The sequence below is a fragment of the Lathyrus oleraceus genome, chromosome 4 (assembly GCF_024323335.1).
Source record: "Lathyrus oleraceus cultivar Zhongwan6 chromosome 4, CAAS_Psat_ZW6_1.0, whole genome shotgun sequence".
Classification (NCBI taxonomy): domain Eukaryota; kingdom Viridiplantae; phylum Streptophyta; class Magnoliopsida; order Fabales; family Fabaceae; genus Lathyrus; species Lathyrus oleraceus.
The window spans coordinates 132,522,810-132,541,979 of record NC_066582.1 but is presented as its reverse complement, the minus strand read 5'-3'; the positions used below and the strand labels follow the sequence as shown (position 1 = coordinate 132,541,979).

At 40.0% G+C, this 19,170-nt stretch overlaps 3 non-coding genes across 3 annotated transcripts; 1 reads left to right on the top strand and 2 right to left on the bottom strand.

The window, feature by feature from the left end:
- Window positions 1-323: 323 nt before the first annotated feature.
- On the top strand, window positions 324-430 carry LOC127077055 (small nucleolar RNA R71). Its single transcript, XR_007787042.1, has one exon. It is a non-coding gene; the product is annotated as a small nucleolar RNA R71 (small nucleolar RNA).
- A 3,679-nt stretch (window positions 431-4,109) lies between these two features.
- On the bottom strand, window positions 4,110-4,216 carry LOC127077530 (small nucleolar RNA R71). The gene has a single exon (XR_007787328.1). It is a non-coding gene; the product is annotated as a small nucleolar RNA R71 (small nucleolar RNA).
- A 1,177-nt stretch (window positions 4,217-5,393) lies between these two features.
- On the bottom strand, window positions 5,394-5,500 carry LOC127076984 (small nucleolar RNA R71). The gene has a single exon (XR_007786984.1). It is a non-coding gene; the product is annotated as a small nucleolar RNA R71 (small nucleolar RNA).
- Window positions 5,501-19,170: the final 13,670 nt, after the last annotated feature.

The following is a 19,170-nucleotide window of genomic DNA, read 5'->3' as shown; positions in this document are numbered from 1 at the left end:
TGGTTCCACAGATTTCACAATCTACAGCTACTGCGGCTGTAGGATTTGCAGACATGTGTTTGACCTTCAGGGCTAAAGCGTCCATTTTAGCTTTCATCATGTCCATACAATTGACCTCATGTATTCCTCCTTTAGTCTCCCTTTTCTCCATTGATGCTCGTTTCGACTCCCATTGGTAATGGTTTTGTGCCATATCTTCGATTAGAGTGCAAGTGTCGGGGTAAGGTTTATTCATCAGAGCACCACCGACGACAGCGCCGATGGACATCTTTGTGTTATAGTGAAGTCTATTATAGAAGGTGTGAATAATCAGCCATTGTTCTAGGCCATGGTGTGGACAAGATCTTAGTAGTTCTTTATATCTTTCCCAAGCTTCAAAAAGTGATTCACCTTGATTTTGAGTGAATCGGGTTATTTGGTTTCGAAGGACAGCGGTCTTACTTGGGAGAAAATATCTTGCAAGGAACACTCTCCTGAGGTCTTCCCAAGTAGTTATCGAGTTATCCGGAAGGGAATCTAACCAAGACCGTGCTCTATCTCTGAGGGAAAATGGGAATAGTCTTAGACACCGTTGGTCTTGAATGTATCATCTAGTTGGATAAAAACTTTTAAATATTGATTTGGGTTCTCTGTAGTGAGACCCACGTATTGATTTTGTTGTACTAGTTGTAATAAATAGGGTTTTAATTCGAAATTGTTAGCAGGAATAATCGGGTTTACTATATGGGTTTTAATTCATCAACTGGATGCCATGTGAACAAATTTCCACAGAAACTTCGATTTCTTGCTCGTTTGGCTTCGTTTCTTTACAAAAGGCTCCTGTAGGGAAAAATATCTGAAAATAGGACAAAAGGAAAACATAACACAAGAAAATGACAATAAAAACCTAATAAGCATGTGCATTTCGATTCAAATACGCAGCGTGTTTCAATGTTATCAGAAGCTTCAGTCTCTGCGTAATCAGTATGAGAACCTCAATATGAAAAATAATGAGAAGATACCAGATTACATCTTCATAGTGATTCTGATCACGAATGAGATGAAATCTTGTGGGGAGTCTATTTTTGAACAAGTAATCATTGAGAAGGTATTGAGATCACTTACTCCTCAATTTAATTACATTGTTGTAGCAATTGAACATTCTAAGGATCTGAGCACCATGAGAATTGAAGAGTTGCAGAGCAGTCTAGAGGCACAAGAGTTACGTATGACTGAGAGAACCTCTAAAAGAGAGGTAGAGAAGACTCTAAAGGCGTCTTATGGTAAGAAGAATCATAAGAAGTTTTGGTCTGAGGCCAAGAAAAGACAAGGTGGTGGTTATCAGGAGTCAGAAGTCTCAAATTCTGATGAGAAGAAATATCAGAAGGGAAAGGAGAAGTTTGATAAGAAGAAGATTCAATGTTATTGTTGTAAGAAGTTTGGTCACTTTGCTGCTGACTGTTGGTCATACAAGAAAAGGAAATCAGAAGAAGCAAACATAGCAGAGGAGAATCTGATGATGAGCCCGTGCTATTGATGGCTTCTGAATATGATGGTGGATATTTGGTAGACTGGTGGTATATGGACATTGGATGCTGAAATCACCTAATTAGAAACAAATAATGGCTGATTAATTTTGACTCTAGAAAGAGGGGAAAAATCAAATATGTTGATGATAAGCAACCTAGATTGCCATTTGCAACTAAAGTAGCTTCATACTGATAAGCAACCTAGATTGCCATTTGCAACTAAAGTAGCTCCAAGAGAAAAATATGCTTTTGGAGTAGTGCATTTTGATGTATGTGGACCATTTGAAGTACCTTCACTTGGAGGAAACAAGTATTTTGTGTCATTTGTGGATGAGTTCACAAGAATGACATGAGTAGCTGATAACACAAAAATGTATCGTATATTTGCCTTGATTTGCATTCGAAATCGTACCGTTTTCATTTATATTCTGATTATTCCGCAAGGGTTCGAGTTATTTTTGCAGGTATTTCAATTCCCATGCTTAAATGAGCAAAGTATAGAAAAGGAAGGAAAAGAAGAAGAAACAGAAGAGAAACAACAGAAAAACCAGAATATATGAATTTTGTGCATGTGACGCTCGTCACACAGCCCATCACGATCGTCACGCCTTGATTGTGACGAACACCACAAATCCACCACGACTGTCACGTATGCAAAGTCAGTGTGGGTTCCAAACAAAAGTGATCCACGTCGCTCCAGTTTTCGCTCATGCAACCACCTTCCCGTGAATCCCTCCCGCAACTAAGTCCTCCTTATTTTTCTCAAGCACGAAGACCAAAGGGTACTATAAAAGAATGGAAGTTGGAAATTTCCAGGACTCTCTAAGATCTCTCACCCTAGCACTCTGCATTTTTCCGCTCCTGCAATTTTGTTTTGACGTATTTTTTTTCAACAATCATTATTTTCTTTTACTGCAATTTGTTTACCTTTCCGTTCCGAGCTTTGATTTTTCCCTTTCCTTTCCGTTTTTCACTTAGCCAAAAGCAGTAGTTTCCTACATTGGAGAACTGCTGCAACTTAGTTAGTTTAGTTTAAGCATTTATTTCGAAGAAGCAGAATTCTACCGACCTGTGGAGGACTGCTCAAGTACTTCAAGATTCAACATATTCAATTAATCAAAGTTCCAGATTTTTATTCAATTATTATTATTGCTTTATTATTAAATAATCATGTTTGATTTTATTGTTAAATTGTTTCTGTTCGTCTGTATTTGCATTATTTAACATGTCCGGCTAAACTACCGGTAGCGGTATGTAAACAATTTAATTAGACGGGATTTAATAATAATCGGTGTAAACTTCTTTTCTCAAATAATCTTTCTGGCTGTGGTTTTTAATTTGAATTTAATTAACTTTGTCATGAGAGTGAGAAGCTATTTAATACGATTTTTCCACGAGAGTGGGAAATTAACTAAGGTTAGAACCGACAATCGCGAGAGGTGAGGGTCGAATTGGGTAGTAAAAACTAGGCATTGATTTTAAAAACAGTGAGAGCACTTTAAAAGCAATTAGAACTTATTTATTTTCAAAAAGTATTTTTAACTTCAAATGGGACAGCGAGAGCGTACATTATGACTTAAAAGTATAGTCCGAGTCAACAATCACAAGAGTGTGAGATAAAGCCTTTTAAATGAGTATTTTCTACTGAAAGGTATTTGGTAATTAAAATATACATCGGTGACTTATCGAATCCCTGACAATTAATGCGTTGCATACTGATATCCCTTCATTAATATTTTCTTAAAAACTTAATTTCCTTTAGATTTAATTTTTGTTGAACTAAATCTCTAAAAATCATCGCCTTAGCTAAACATACTAACATCGATAGCATTAGTTTGACCATCGGTCCCTGTGGGTTCGATATCTTTTAAAACTAAACGACTAGACTGTGCACTTACAGTCAAGTATCCGATAGACTATATTTTATATACAGTCACGAGACGTATCAAGTTTTTAACGTCGTTGCCGGGGATTTATTTAGTTAAATAGTGCGATTCTTTCATTGCGCAGTATAGAATGAGGCAAAAACTAATTTCCTTTCCCTTATTTCTCGATTGTATGCCAAGTACTCGCTCACAAGGCGAAAACTTAGTACCACCAATCACAGAATTAGAGTGTTTCTTATATTTAAGTCACCGAATACTAGAGTACCAACGAAGGTACAATATTCCCGATATCTTCTTTTCTACTACTGAACCAGTTGAAAAACCAACCATGGCTGCAGTAGGACCCCAAAATCGTCCTCTTAAGTTCTATGCTACCCCGTCCCAACAAGAACCTCACAACAACATTGCTGCCCCTGCTATCGATCGAAACGATTTCAAGTTGAAACCCCCAATGTTATCAGCTGTCCAACAACATCAATTTGCTGGAAATCCTACAGACGACCCTAATGAACATTTGACCAAGTTTGTGCAGTATGCAGACACTATGAAGGTGAATGGTGTATCTCAAGATGCGATAAGACTACACCTTTTTCCTTTCTCTCTAAGAGACATAGCTTGGGCTTGGTTTCAATCCTTGTCATCCAACTCAGCCAATACATGGGAAGAACTGAAGAATGTTTTCTTATCCAGATATTTTCCGCCAGGTAAAAATGTTATGCTAAGAGCTCAAATCAACGAATTTCGACAAAAAGATGTGGAATCTCTCTACGACGCGTGGGAGAGATACAAAGACATGATGAGGATGTGTCCATATCACGGTCTCGAAGACTGGGCGATCATTCACACATTTTACAATGGGCTCCTGTATAACACAAGAGTGACAGTAGATGCTGTCGCGGGTGGTGCACTTATGGACAAGCCATACAACGAAGCCTATCAACTCATTGAAAACATGGCCCAAAACCATTGCCATTGGGGAGGTGAAAGAACTTCAGTAGAAAAGTCCCAAAAAAAAGGTGGAATGTACGAAATCAGTAGCCTTGACCATGTCCATGCAAAGGTAGACGCCCTTGTTCAAAAGTTAGACAACTTGACCATACCACCCGCAGCCACCGTGGTTGCCGTAACTCCAAACTGCGAGTTATGTGGAATTCCTGGACACACTGCACCAAAATGTCAGATATTAGCAGGAGTCTCCACTGATCAAGTAAATTATGCATAAGGAAACCCTTATTCGAATACCTACAACCTAGGTTGGAAAATCATCCTAATTTTTCGTACAAGAACAACAGCGCCTTGTATGCACTTGGCCAAGCACCTGCTGCTCCACCTGGATATCAAAAGTCATCTACTAATGCTCATAACATTCCTAGGAAGTCAAACCTTGAATTAATGATGGAAAGTTTCATAGCTACCCAAGCTCAAACGAACAAAGACTTCTTGAACCAAAACATACACACTAGCGAGCAACTTAAATAATTAGCAAGCAAAGTAGAGGCTTTAGCCACCCATAACAAAATGCTTGAAACACAGATTTCACAAGTGGCCCAACAACAAGCATCTACTGCTGCTCCTGCTGGCACATTTCCTGGACAGCCACAACCTAATCCAAAAGGACATGCAAATGCCGTTATATTGAGAAGTGGAAAAGAACTAGACGGACCCGTAGATCCAAGACTTCAAAATCCTGCCATGTACCAAAAACCTGACAAAACAACAACTGAGAAGGTAAGTGAACCGAAGGAGAAGGAAGATAAAACCCAAGAGGCCGAAGAGAAATAAAAACCTTATGTGCCTCCACCACCTTATAAACCACTTATTTCGTATCCTCAAAGACTCGCAAATTCTTCACCCGATGCAATCCGTTTAAGATTATTTCCTTTCTCCCTCAGGATAGAGCATGTTCATGGTTAGATTCACTTCCAGCTAATTCAATAACTACCTGGGAAGACCTTAGGAGAGTATTCCTTGCTAGATATTTCCCCCTAGTAAGACTGTTGTTCTTCGAAACTAAATAACTAGATTTGCTCAAAACCAAGGAGAATCGCTTTTCGAAGCTTAGGAGAGATATAAAGAGCTATTAAGAGTCTGCCCACACCATGGCCTAGAACAATGGCTGATCGTTCATACCTTCTACAATGGACTCCATTATAACACCAAGATGAGCATCGACGCTGCCGAAGGTGGCGCGCTGATGAACAAACCTTATCCAGAAGCTTGTGACCTAATTGAGGATATGGCCCAAAACCATTACCAATGGGGAACTAAACGAGCATCAATAGAGAAAAAGGAGACCCAAGGTGGAATACATGAGGTAAGCTCTCTAGACATAATGCAGGCGAAAATGGACGCTTTAGCCCTTAGGATCGAACATATGTCTACAAACACTAACACCGTAGCAGTAGTCCACACAGAGTGTGAACTCTGTGGATCTAAAGGACACGAATCGGCAGAGTGTAACCTTTTGAACGGACTGAATACCGACCAAGTGAGTTACACCCAAGGTAACCCATTTTCAAACACTTACAACCCTGGATGGAAGAATCATCCGAATTTCTCCTATAAAAACCAGAATCCTATCCAAAATCATGCACCTCAGAGACCGCAAGGTTATCAAGCCCAAAAACCAAACCAACCTATGCAAGTTGTGCCCCAGAAGTCTAACCTTGAGAAGATCATGAAGAACTTTATATCGGGCCAGACTCAGCAAAATAAAGAATTCCTAAACCAGAACATTCACGTAAACGAACTTATAACGCAATTAGGAACCAAGGTTGATCAGATAATCACTCACAACAAGATGCTTGAAACCCAGATCTCACAGGTAGCACAAACTACACTTGGAGGCCAATTTCCTGGACAACCTCAACCAAACCCTCGAGGGCAAGCTAATGCTATCTCATTAAGAAGTGGGACCGCTTACGAAGGGCCTCAGAACCCAGCAATGAGTGAGTCCAAAACTTCTAAAGAAAATGTGCCTACCAACCAAGAAGAGGAACCAGAGGAACCTGAGAAACAAACCAACCAAGAAGGTGAAGCCAAGGATAAAACTTACAAACCACCACCCCCGTACAAACCACCAATCCCATATCCACAAAGACTTAAATAAACCAAAGTCAATAACCAATACCAAAAATTTATAAAAGTGAAGCTTCATGTAGAGATTCCTTTCACCGAAGCTATCACCCAAATTCCTTCTTACGCAAAATTTCTCAAAGACATCTTAACTAACAAGCGTAGGCTCGACGATCCGAAACCCTTGGAATGCAACTTTATTTCTGAGGATAAACTTGCTAAGAAGGAGAAAGACCCTGATAGTTTTTCTATACCTTGCATTTTAGGAAGTCATGTGATCGACAAAGCTTTCCTAGACTTAGGCGCTAATGTAAGTTTAATGCCCTTAGCTGTATGTAAAAGGTTAAACTTAGGAGAATTGCAACCAACTAAGATGTCCCTACAATTAGCCGATAGGTCCGTTAAGTATCCTGTAGGCATTTTAGAAGACATCCCAGTTATGATCGGTTAATTTTATATCCCAACAGACTTTGTGGTCATGGATATCAAAGAAGACGAAGATATCCCTATTCTTTTAGGTAGACCATCCTTATCAACAGCCGGAGCTATAATAGATGTCAAAAGAGGGAAATTAACCTTCGAAGTAGGGGATGAAAAGATCGAGTTCATTCTTTCGAAATTCCTGATGGCACCAATTCTAGGAGATGCATGTTATGCGATTGATATCATAGATGAGTACATAAGAGAATTTGATCAGGGAGAACCTAAGATCGAACCATTTTCAAACCCGAATGAAAAGGATGACGAGTTAGAGGAAACGGAACCTCGCACTAACGAATGTTTGGATCTTACTCCAGACCCTTCACCTAATTCTCAAAACCCAGCCTAAGAACTTAAGGAACTACCCAAGAACCTAAGATATGAGTTCTTAGATTAAGAGATGAACCGCCCAGTAATAGTTAGTGCCACCTTAAACAAAGAAGAGACGAATCGACTCTTGAATGTTTTAAGAAGATACCCATCTGCCCTAGGGTACAACATCTCTGATCTAAAAGGTATAAGCCCATCCGTGTGTATGCATAGGATCTCACTAGAGGAGGATTCAAAACCTTCCAGAGAACATCAGAGAAGGATCAACCCTGTGATGAGCGAGGTAGTGAAGAAGGAAGTCCTTAAACTACTGGAAGCTGGTATAGTCTATCAAATTTCTGATAGTAAGTGGGTAAGTCCTGTACATATGGTACCCAAGAAGGGAGGCATCACAGTCGTGCAGAACGAAAAGGGAGAGCATGTTGCTAAACACATAGAAGGCGGATGGCGTATGTGCATGGATTATAGGAAGCTCAATAAGGCAACTAGGAAAGACCATTTCCCCCTTCCATTCATAGATCAAATGCTTGAGCATATTTCCAGACACTCTTAATTTTGCTATCTTGATGGATATTATGGATTTTTCCAAATACCCATACACCCCGAGGATCAAGAGAAAACAACCTTTACTTGTCCTTACGGAATGTTTGCTTACAAACGAATGTCGTTTGGACTCTGTAATACGCCAGCTACTTTCCAATGTTGTATGATGTCAATCTTCGCAGATTATCTCAACGGAATCATGGAAGTATTTATGGCCGACTTCTCAATGTGTGGATTAGACTTTGAAGACTGCCTTATTAACCTTGAGAAAATCCTAGAGAGATGCATAGAAGTTAACCTTGTGTTAAACTGGGACAAGTGCCACTTTATGGTTAAGGAAGGCATAGTGTTAGGACATATAATATCTGAAAGAGGCATTGAGGTCGATAAAGCAAAAATAGAAGTTATAGAAAACCTTAAACCTCCTAAGATAGTTAGAGAAGTCCGTAGTTTCCTTGGACACGCCGGTTTCTACCGATGCTTCATAAAAGACTTCTCTAAAATAACAAAACCCCTGACCGGCCTTCTGATGAAAGACATCGAATTCATTTTCGATGAAAAATGCATCGAAGCCTTTAATCGTTTAAAACAGGCATTAATTTCAGCACCCATTCTACAAACCCCGGATTGGACTAAACCCTTCGAAATAATGTGTGATGCTAGCGATTTCGCTAAAGGAGCTGTTTTAGGGCAAAGAAAAGATAAGAAACTACACGTAATATATTACGCTAGTAGAACCCTAGATGCCGCTCAATTAAATTATACAACAACAGAGAAGGAACTCCTAGCTGTAGTTTTCGCAATCGATAAATTTAGGTCTTATCTTATAGGATCAAAGATTATAGTCTATACAGACCATGTAGCTATTTGTTACCTTCTGAGAAAAAAGGATGCAAAACCTAGATTACTCAGGTGGATCCTTTTGCTACAAGAATTCGAATTAGACATTAGAGACTAAAAAGGAACAGAAAATGTAGTTATTGACCATCTTTCCAGATTAGAGCATTTAAAGCCAGATTATTTACCTATAAATGATGACTTCACCTATGACAGACTAGTAGCTAAGATAGATACCGCTCCCCTTAAACCTGATAGAGACAACCTTGGGACGATTTCAGAAATTAGCAGAGTACCATGGTACGCTGATTTTGTGAACTATCTAGCCGTTGATATCGTACCACCTGACCTCAACTATCAACAGAAGAAGAAGTTCTTTAAAGATGTAAGACACTTCTATTGGGACGAACCACTCCTTTTCAAAGAAGGAACTGATAACCTATTTCAACGTTGCGTTCTGGAAGAAGTCAGAAACATCATAGAGCATTGTCATTCTTCACCCTATGGTGGACATCCAAGACATACGCTAAGATCCTTCAAGCTGGACTTTATTGGTTGACGTTATGGCGTGATGTCCATGCTTATATTTTCCGATGTGACCGGTGCCAGCGCGCTGGGAACATCTCAAGACGTGACGAAATGCCTTTGAAGAACATCCAAGAAGTAGAACTTTTGACGTTTGGGGTATTGATTTCATGGGACCTTTTACATCTTCATTGGGAAACAAGTACATTTTGGTGGCAGTTGACAATGTGTCCAAGTGGATAGAAGTTACAGCCGCACCCACCAACGACACAAGAGTGGTCATCAAGATGTTCAATAATAATATCTTTCCCAGATTTGGAGTGCCACGACTTGTCATAAGTGATGGTGGATCACATTTTATATCCAGGATATTTAATAAACTCCTAAGGAAATATGGAGTGAAACACAGAGTAGCAACACCATATCACCCCCAGACTAATGGTCAAGTGGAAGTATCTAACAGAGAGATTAAGCCGGTCTTGGAGAAAGTTGTATCAATATCTAGAAAAGATTGGTCTGAAAAGCTAACAGAAGCACTGTGGGCCTACGTAACTGCTTACAAAACCCCTATTGGAACTACACTGTACCAGTTGGTCTACGGGAAGTCATGCCACTTACCTTTTGAACTCAAGCACAAGGCATATTGGGCCATCAAGACCCTGAATTTGGATTACCTAACATCTGGCAAGAAGCGAATCCTTGATATTCACAAATTGGAGGAACTCCGCTAGAACGCTTACGAGAATGTCGTTATATACAAAGAAAGAACCAAAGCTTGGCACAACAAAAGGATCGTGAAAAAGGAATTTAATATAGGAGACTTTGTTCTCCTCTTCAATTCGAGATTACGACTTTTTCCAGGTAAGTTGCGTTCGAGATGGACAGGGCCCTTTGAGGTGTCCAAAATTCTGAAATCTGGAGCAATTGAAATCCGGAACAACTCCTGTAATCCATTCGTGGTAAATGGACAAAGACTGAAGCAATACCAAGGAGGTGGCATACCCACAGAATGTCATGACCAAACTCTGACCGACCCTCAAGCTCCTACCTCTAACATATAAAGTTCGAATTGTCAAGCTAACGACGTTAAACAAGAGCTGCATGGGAGGCAACCCATGATCTCTTTTCCTTTACTTTTACTATTTTCAATTTATAATTATAATATATATATATATATATATATATATATATATATATATATATATGTGTGTGTGTGTGTGTGTGTGTGTGTGTGTGTGTGTGTGTATATCTATGTGGAGACTAACAGTTATAATATTTGTGATTTCAGGTGTCCTCTGTTTCTAATCTAACTTTTCAGGAATGGAGAATATTGACACTATGCCAATAATCTTTCGTGACCCAGTTCAAGAGCAGCGCTACGCCATTCTTTCCCAGCGCCCAATGCTGCCCACCAGATATCCCGACTCGAGCTGCATGGAGGAATTAGGCATTGAGCCTAGTGTTAGGTACTTGTGCAATCAGTTACAGTGTGTCATACCCCAAAATTTACCCATCATTTTTCCTGAAAAAAAAAAAAAAAAAAAAAAAACGAAAAAAACGAAAAAAAATAAAATAATTAATTAATTAATTAATTAATTAATTAATTAATTAATTAATTAATTAATTAATTAATTAATTAATTAAATAATTAAAATAAATAAATAAATAAAATATAACAAATTATTTTGGACTTGGGTCTCCCTCATTCCAAGCCCATTACCCACAAAATTAGTCTATAAATACTGAAGTTTCAGTAGGGGAGTTAGACTTGGAGTTTACACTGGGAGATTCACTGGAGAAAGAAGGAAGAGAAGCAAAACACTCTGAGGTTTCCTTGGAACAAAACCTTGAGGAAAAAGAAAGAGAGAGAACAGAGAAGGACGGATAGAAACTTTGGCATAGGAACCCTGCCAACCCGGAGAATTCAGAATAAAGAAACCCTGAAGGCAGCTCATCCGCCCCGAAGCCATCGCCGCCCAATTCCCGCCGCCTAACTCATTCCGATACCACAAGTGGTCAATCCCTTCAACCTTGAATTGGCAAACAGGTTTGCGTATCTCTATTGTTTATACTTTCAATTGGCCATATCTACACATATAATGCATCATGATTAAATGTTGATATATAATTTGCTTTCGTATGTGAATTTAAATATGCCTGAATACCCTGAATGTTTGACCATGCTGTTCCTGTGATAAAATTCCATAAAGTTCAAGGTTCCTAACATGGGGCTGTTTTTCTCAAAATTCAAAATCCGTGGCCGTTCGCCTGGCCTTCGCTAGGCGAGGCAGAGGCGAACGAGACAGTACCTGATTTTTCTAGTCTGTTTTTTTTTTATGTTTTTATCATAGCCATGCATTATTCATCCTATCCTATTTACTGTTGCGATATTTTTCCGGTGTAATCTTCGATTGCACCCTGATTTGGTATTCTGACATGTTTCTTTTTGAGCTTCGAAAAGGTTCACATATCCCAGGAAAAGGTTATTGGCTAGGTATTCCACTTTATTTGTGGGATACCCTTGTGGAGTTTTCACCCTAAATTACCTAATTAATTTTGATGTATTAATTTTAATGTATTAATTTTAATGTATTAATTTTAATGTATTAATTTTAATGTATTAACTTTAATGTATTAATTTTAATGTGGGAGAATTCCTCCTAATCACCTAATTAATTGTAAAACTTTGCCTTTGAATAAGTGATCTTGGACCTCTCTTTGTTGCCTTACGATTACGATATTACGGTCATGTCCCGCGAATGTGGGGATACCCTTAGCAAAGACCCTTCGGTTAAATCATCATAAAATAAATTATAGTCCCTCGGATGTTGCCTTCGAATATACAACTTTGTCCCTCGATGACCCTCCGATGTTGCCTACGATTAAATGATGATAGTCCCTTCGAATGCTAAGGTATCCTCATAACTGTTGCCTTCAATGACCAATCGATGACCCTACGATGACCCTTTTACATCCAAAGGATAAAACTACTTATTTCTCAATAATAAGGACAGTTTTACCCTCATAAGGATAGGAAATGCCCGTAAAGACCTTGGGTCGGTATAACTCTTAATTGCTGGCTCACAACTTAAAACACTTTTTCGCACCTCACACCTTTCAAAGTACCTTTAGAAAATCACCACTTGGTATACATTCATACTAGAATCATTACCGAGTTATATTTTTCTAAACAATTTTCAAAACTAAACGAGATAACCACTTTGTATACATTCATACAAGAATCATTACAAAGTTAAATTCTCTTTTCAAAACAATTTTCCAAACAATTCACAAACACTTTTTTTAGACAAAAATAATATAAGTGATCGAGCAATTAAGAGCCCATGGATAACCATGGATACAAAGGGTGCTAACACTTTCCCTTTGTATAATGTACCTCCCGAACCCAAAATCTAAATTAAGGTCTTTCCTGTTCTTTTCCACCTTTCCTTATTGGATAAAAGAAAAGTCGGTGGCGACTCTTGCTAACCGCGACATTGCGATTAAAACCACAAAAAGTCCAGTTCACCGTATGACAGAACTGGCGACTCTGCTGGGGAATATTTAAAAAGAGAGGTTACCTTAAAAACAAGATCACTTATTCAATTTGTCTGATTTATTTTTAAGGGATTGCTTGGGTATGTTATGCTTGAGTGAAAGATCCTACACCCGGATCTAGTGTACCTTAGGTAAGTAGCAAGAGATCATCGCGACTGTCCGGCGTATACTGGAATGGTCAAAATGATGGCTACGGTTAATGTGGCACTTTGGATGTCCTGATGTTCCTCATGTTAGTTGAGGAAATATTTGGCATTCGCGTGGTGTCATAAAAGCATTAACCAGACCTTTAGAACCCTAATTGACTCATCCTGGCCATTAGAAAGTAGTGAGATAACTGGCTTCGGTTCCGACTGGAGTTGGTTGAGACTCGATACTACACTCTTTGAGATTGGACTTTAGGGAAGCTTCGGTCAACCACTTGGTGTTGCACTGAAGTGGACTTAAGGAAAGGTCAATGATTTGAGATCCTTCTAGAACCCGGTTACTATTCTAAGACAGGTTGAACCCACCAAACTTCAGTGGGGAGGGTACTTACCTATGGAACTCATGCAAGCCTTAAAACCTAGGAATGATTGTTGTATGACTTGCTTATGCTTGTTATTTGTTTAATATCATAATATCATAACATCATAACATCATAACATCATAACATTATGACATTGCACTAATCACTTCGAGGACTTAGGGATTTAACTTGGCTCTATTTTGTAAGGCTATGGCTCCCAGGAAGACTATCCGGATAAATTTTGTAGTCATCTCTCCTCAACTCAAGGATTTAGTGTCAGAACTTCCTGATCAGGCTCAGTTCGTCAAAAAGCATGGTTCTCTCCTCGATTTGGTTACCACTGGTTTCAAAGAAGATATGATGAGAGTCCTATTCCAGTTCTTCGATCCTAAACATCATTGCTTCACATTCCCAGATTATCAGTTGGTGCCCACATTAGAAGAATTTTCCCAGCTGCTTGGGATACCTATTCTTGATCAAATACCTTTCAGTGGTTTAGAAAAGATTCCGAGGTCCGAAAAAGTTGCCGCAGCTTTACACATGACAAAGTCAGATATTGAAGCTAATTGGGTAACAAGAAGTGGAGTTAAGGTTTACTTGCCAAATTTCTGATGAATAAGGCCCGAGAATTCTTAAAAGTCATGAATGTCCATGCTTTCGAGGAGATTCTAGCATTACTAATCTATGGTTTGGTGTTATTCCCTAATCCAGATCAATTCATAGATATGAATGCTATTCAGATATTTCTCGCTCGTAACCCTGTGCCTACCTTGCTCGGCGACATTCTGCATTCCCTTCACACTCGTACTATGAAGAGGCAAGGGACTCTCATGTGCTGCATACCTTTATTATCCAGGTGGTTTATTTCGCACCTTCCTCAGTCAGTCTTGAAGAATGAGCAAAGTTTGAGATGGTCTCAAAGGATAATGTCGCTCTCCCACTCAGACATCCGTTGGTGTCCTCATTTCAAAGAAAACAATATCATCATTGACCGTTGTGGAAAATTCCCTAATGTACCACTCATGGGGATAAGAGGAGGTATTACTTATAATCCTGCTTTAGCCCTACGTCAGTTTGGTTGTGCTCGAAGAGATGGTCCACATGAAATAATTATACAAGGCACGGTGTTTGACTATGATAACGATTCCCAAGGTCTCCGTCAAAGATTTGTGCGAGCTTGGGGCATGGTGAAAAGAAGTACTTTAGGACAGAAAAACTCTATTCCTATGGAACCTTATCTCAGATGGGTCCGCACAAGAGCTCGTGAACTTGTCATGCCATATCTGGCAGTCGGACCACTGATTGTTGAACCAGAAGCTGAAGGAGGTACTCCTCAGATCGTTCCTTATCCAGATATGCCTACCGATGTTGAAGAGTTAAAGAAGTCCTGGATCCAGTTGAGAGAGGAAAGGGATACTTTTGAAGCCCAGTTCTGTGCTACAAGGAAGAAGGTGTTAGAGCTCACCGGCCAGCTTAATGAGGAACGAAGACTCAATACATATCTTCGCCCAAAAAGAAGCCGTCCCTGGGAGACCTGAGCTTTTATTGTATTTTACTTCTTATTATAATGAATATTAATCAAATATTATTAATAAAAGTGGCTTTCTTTTTGGTAGTTTATGCAAAATTAAATTCCAAAAGTCCTTGAAAACATTTCATACATTGCATAGCATAACATGACATTGCATAACAGGTACTCTAAAAGGATCAGTATTCTCACGGTTTTCCTTCAAACAGAAAAATGGACCTCGAACAAACTGTCAAAGATCTCCAGGCTCAGAATGCTCAACTCCAGGAGATGATCTTGAACTTATCCAAGGGGCAGGAGGAACTAAAGACTCTCTTGCTCAAGAAGAAAAGGACAAGAAATCTGTGAGGCACATTAACCCGGGAAGAAGGCAGTTTACGAAGATCAATATGACTTTAGCACAAGCACTGCAGGGTATGCTAAAAGTAAATTTAATTACCCTCAGAGATCCTCCTGCAAAACCCAACACTACTTCTCCTCGTTATAATCCCAACGCCAGGTGTGCCTATCACTCCGATAGCCCCGGGCATGATACGAATGATTGCTGGTCGCTGAAGAACAAGATTCAGGATATGATCGACGCTGGGGAATTTGAATTTGATCCTCTGGATATTCCTAATGTCATCACTGCTCCTATGCCCGATCATGACAAGACTGTTAATGCTGTAGAAGATGTGAATAGCGATTGCAACTTGGATAATTGGAAGGCTGAAGACACTATTCCAACTTCCTTTAGTCAGGAGTAATTGTTTGTTGTTTATTCAATGTATCAAATTTGGTTAAATGTTTTGTCATTCTCATAAGCATATTCATATTCAATAAATCAATGGACTTTTTGCATTCAAATATTGCGCTCTTTATCTTTCCTGTCATTTTTCAAATAAGCTATGCTTTCTTGCACACACTCACGTAACAAATTGCGTATCCACATCCACTCTGGATCCTGTTGATAATAGTTCTGCTACTGTTCATTATGACTTCGAAAATCCGATCTACCAAGCCGAAGATGGAAGTGAGGAAGATTGTGAAGTACCTGAAGAACTTGCCAGACTGTTACTGAAAGAAGAAAGGACTATACAGCCGCATGAGGAGTCAATTGAAACTGTCGATCTGAGTACTAAAAGTAGACAAGAAAGAAGTCAGAAGCCTCTTGGGGCACTTGAATTACATTGCCCGGTTTATATCCTACTTGACTGCTACTTGCAAACCTATCTTCAAATTACTGAGGACAGTCAAGAGATGATGAATGTCAGGAAACTTTTGATAAAATCAAGAAGTGTCTCCAAGAACCTCCAATTCTGACACCACCAGTTGAAGGAAGACCTCTAATCATGTATTTGACCGTGTTAGAAAATCCAATGAGTGTGTTGGGGCAACATGACGAGTCTGGTCGAAAAGAGCATGCCATATACCGCCTTAGCAAAAGGTACCGACTGTGAAACAAGATACTCATAGCTCGAGAAAGCTTGCTGCGCTTTGGCTTGGGCTGCTCGCCGACTAAGACAGTACATGTTGAATCATACCACTTTATTGATTTCTAAGATGGGTTCTATCAAATATCTATTCGAGAAACTTGTTGTCTCCTGAAAGAGTTATCACTGATAATAGTGCTAATTTGAACAACAAGATGGTTACTGCACTCTGCACGCGGTTCAAAATAAAACACTCTAATTCTTCTCCGTACCGGCCAAGGATGAACGGCGCCGTGGAGGCTGCTAACAATGTCCAGAAGCTTATACAAAAGATGACAGTAATGTACAAAGACTGGCATGAGATGTTACCATTTGCTTTTCATGACTATCGCACTTCAGTACGCACTTCGACAGGGGCAGCTCCGTTCTCTTTAGTCTATGGAATGGAAGCCATCTTACTAGTGGAAGTTCAGATTCCCTCGCTAAGAATCACGAAAGAGGCGGGCTTAGATGAAGAGGAACGGATTCAGACTCGACTCGATCAGATAAATTTGATTGAAGAGACTCGCGGCTGTTTGTCATAGGCAGATATATCAGAAACGCATGACCCAGGCATTCAACGAAAGGGTCAAGCGACAAGTGTATCAAATTGGCGACTTGGTAATCAAGCGTATCGTGCTACCGCAAACTGATCCCAGAGGCAAATGGACTCCCACGTACAAAGGGCCATTTGTAGTTAGGAAGGTATTCTCTGGTGGAGCCATGATACTTGCTACAGTGGATGGCGAAGATTTCCCGCATCCCGTGAACGCGGACATAGTTAAAAAATACTACGCATGAAAAAGACCCGCTAGATCGACGTATCTAGGCAAAAGTAAGGGCATCCCGGCGAACCAAAAGGGTTCGGGCAAAAATTAGGGATATATAAAAAAATGTACACCCGGCAAGTCGAAAACCTGAAAAGGTGGCTTGGGCAAAAAAGGGTATCCTGGTGGACTGAAAACCTGAAAAGGCGGTCCAGGCAAAAATTAGGGATTAAAGCATATGACTATGTCCCGTTCTCAGTCAACTTTCATCCAAGTTCAAGGGACTGACCAAGCCAATCACTTTTATCCGACAGCAGGGGATGAGATGCTTGAAGACATAATGGCAGTAGTAGACTTAAAATCAATAGGACTTTTTCTGCATAGCTTTCTCTTTGTTTTTGACAATTTCCTCTTACTAGGATTTCTGTCTCCTTGTACACAATTTGCCTGTTTATAGCCCTTCTTTCAAAAATCAATACAACCCTCTTTCAAAAAGATGCTTTTGTTTTTTACTTTTCTGTTTTGGTTGCGTAAATGTCCATTGATTTAATTTGAATTAATATGTGCATTTGAATATGACCAATGTTTACCAAAATACATGCATAGAATAGCAATAGCAATTACTACCCTACTTCAGGATCAAGGAAAAGGTCTAATCATGCTTCCAATGAATCCACTACCAATTCTCTTCCCCCCAGCAAGCCTGTTTTTTCCCCAGAAGAAGTTGGCAGTATTCCCGGCACAGCCAGCTATTCCCCAACAGAGGTCGGCATCATCAGACAGATTGATCATCTCATCCATCCCCAGCCAGGCTCTGTTGAATATCTCTACCATCAGACAGAAATCAGAACCCCCAGCCGAGAGAGGGTCCTCAACACGAATATCTCCAATCAGTAGATGGGGATTTATTTTCCCCAGTAGAGTCCCCAAGCAGAACTTCTCATACGCATAACTCATTCATTGCATCATTTCACAGCATACGCATGCATACAACATTCGCATTTATTTTCGAAAGCATAAAACATCTCATGCATCATGACATGGCATAAAGCTAACTTTTCTTTGCAGGTTAATTATCCTCCTGATATAGTCAAAGTAAAAGGCTCATTCAGGCAGACGCCTTTATCAATCACAGACAAGATTCAGATACATATTCCAGATGCAATTCATGGGAACATTCATTCTGACAACACTTCGATATCCTCCTAGCGATGGCATCTTTAAGCCCATCCCAGACATTTATTGCAAGTACAACGTATACAGATACAGCCTAACATACGGTTCATTCTGATTCAGCTCAACATATGACTCCTTCAACTCAGATACGATCTAGCATACGATCCATTCTGACCTTCGACAACTCAGATACGATCTAGCGTACGATCCATTCTGACCTTCTTCAACTCAGATACGATCTAACAGACGATCCATTCTGACCCTCAACAACTCAGATACGATCTAGCGTACGATCCATTCTGACCTTCTTCAACTCAAGTACAGTCTAATGCACGACCAAGTTAGACCTTCATCTGACCAGATGCTACCTTCGGACAGGTACATTTCTGGATGGTAGTCCAGTATACGGCTACTCCCTTTCCCAGATGCTACCTTCGGACAGGTACATTTCTGGATGGTAGTCCAGTATACGGCTACTCCCTTCCCAGATGCTACCTTCGGACAGGTACATTTCTGGATGGTAGTCCAGTATACGGCTACTCCCTTTCCCAGATGCTACCTTCGGACAGGTACATTTCTGGATGGTAGTCCAGTATACAGCTACTCCCTTACTCAGATGCTACCTTCGGACAGGTACATTTCTGAATGGTAGTCTAGTATGCGGCTACTCCCTTTCCCAGATGCTACCTTCGGACAGGTACATTTCTGGATGGTAGTCCAGTATACGGCTACTCCCTTTCCCAGATGCTACCTTCGGACAGGTACATTTCTGGATGGTAGTCCTATAGTATACGGCTACTCCCTTTCCCAGATGCTACCTTCGGACAGGTACATTTCTGGATGGTAGTCCAGTATACAGCTACTCCCTTACTCAGATGCTACCTTCGGACAGGTACATTTCTGAATGGTAGTCTAGTATGCGGCTACTCCCTTTCCCAGATGCTACCTTCGGACAGGTACATTTCTGGATGGTAGTCCAGTATACGGCTACTCCCTTT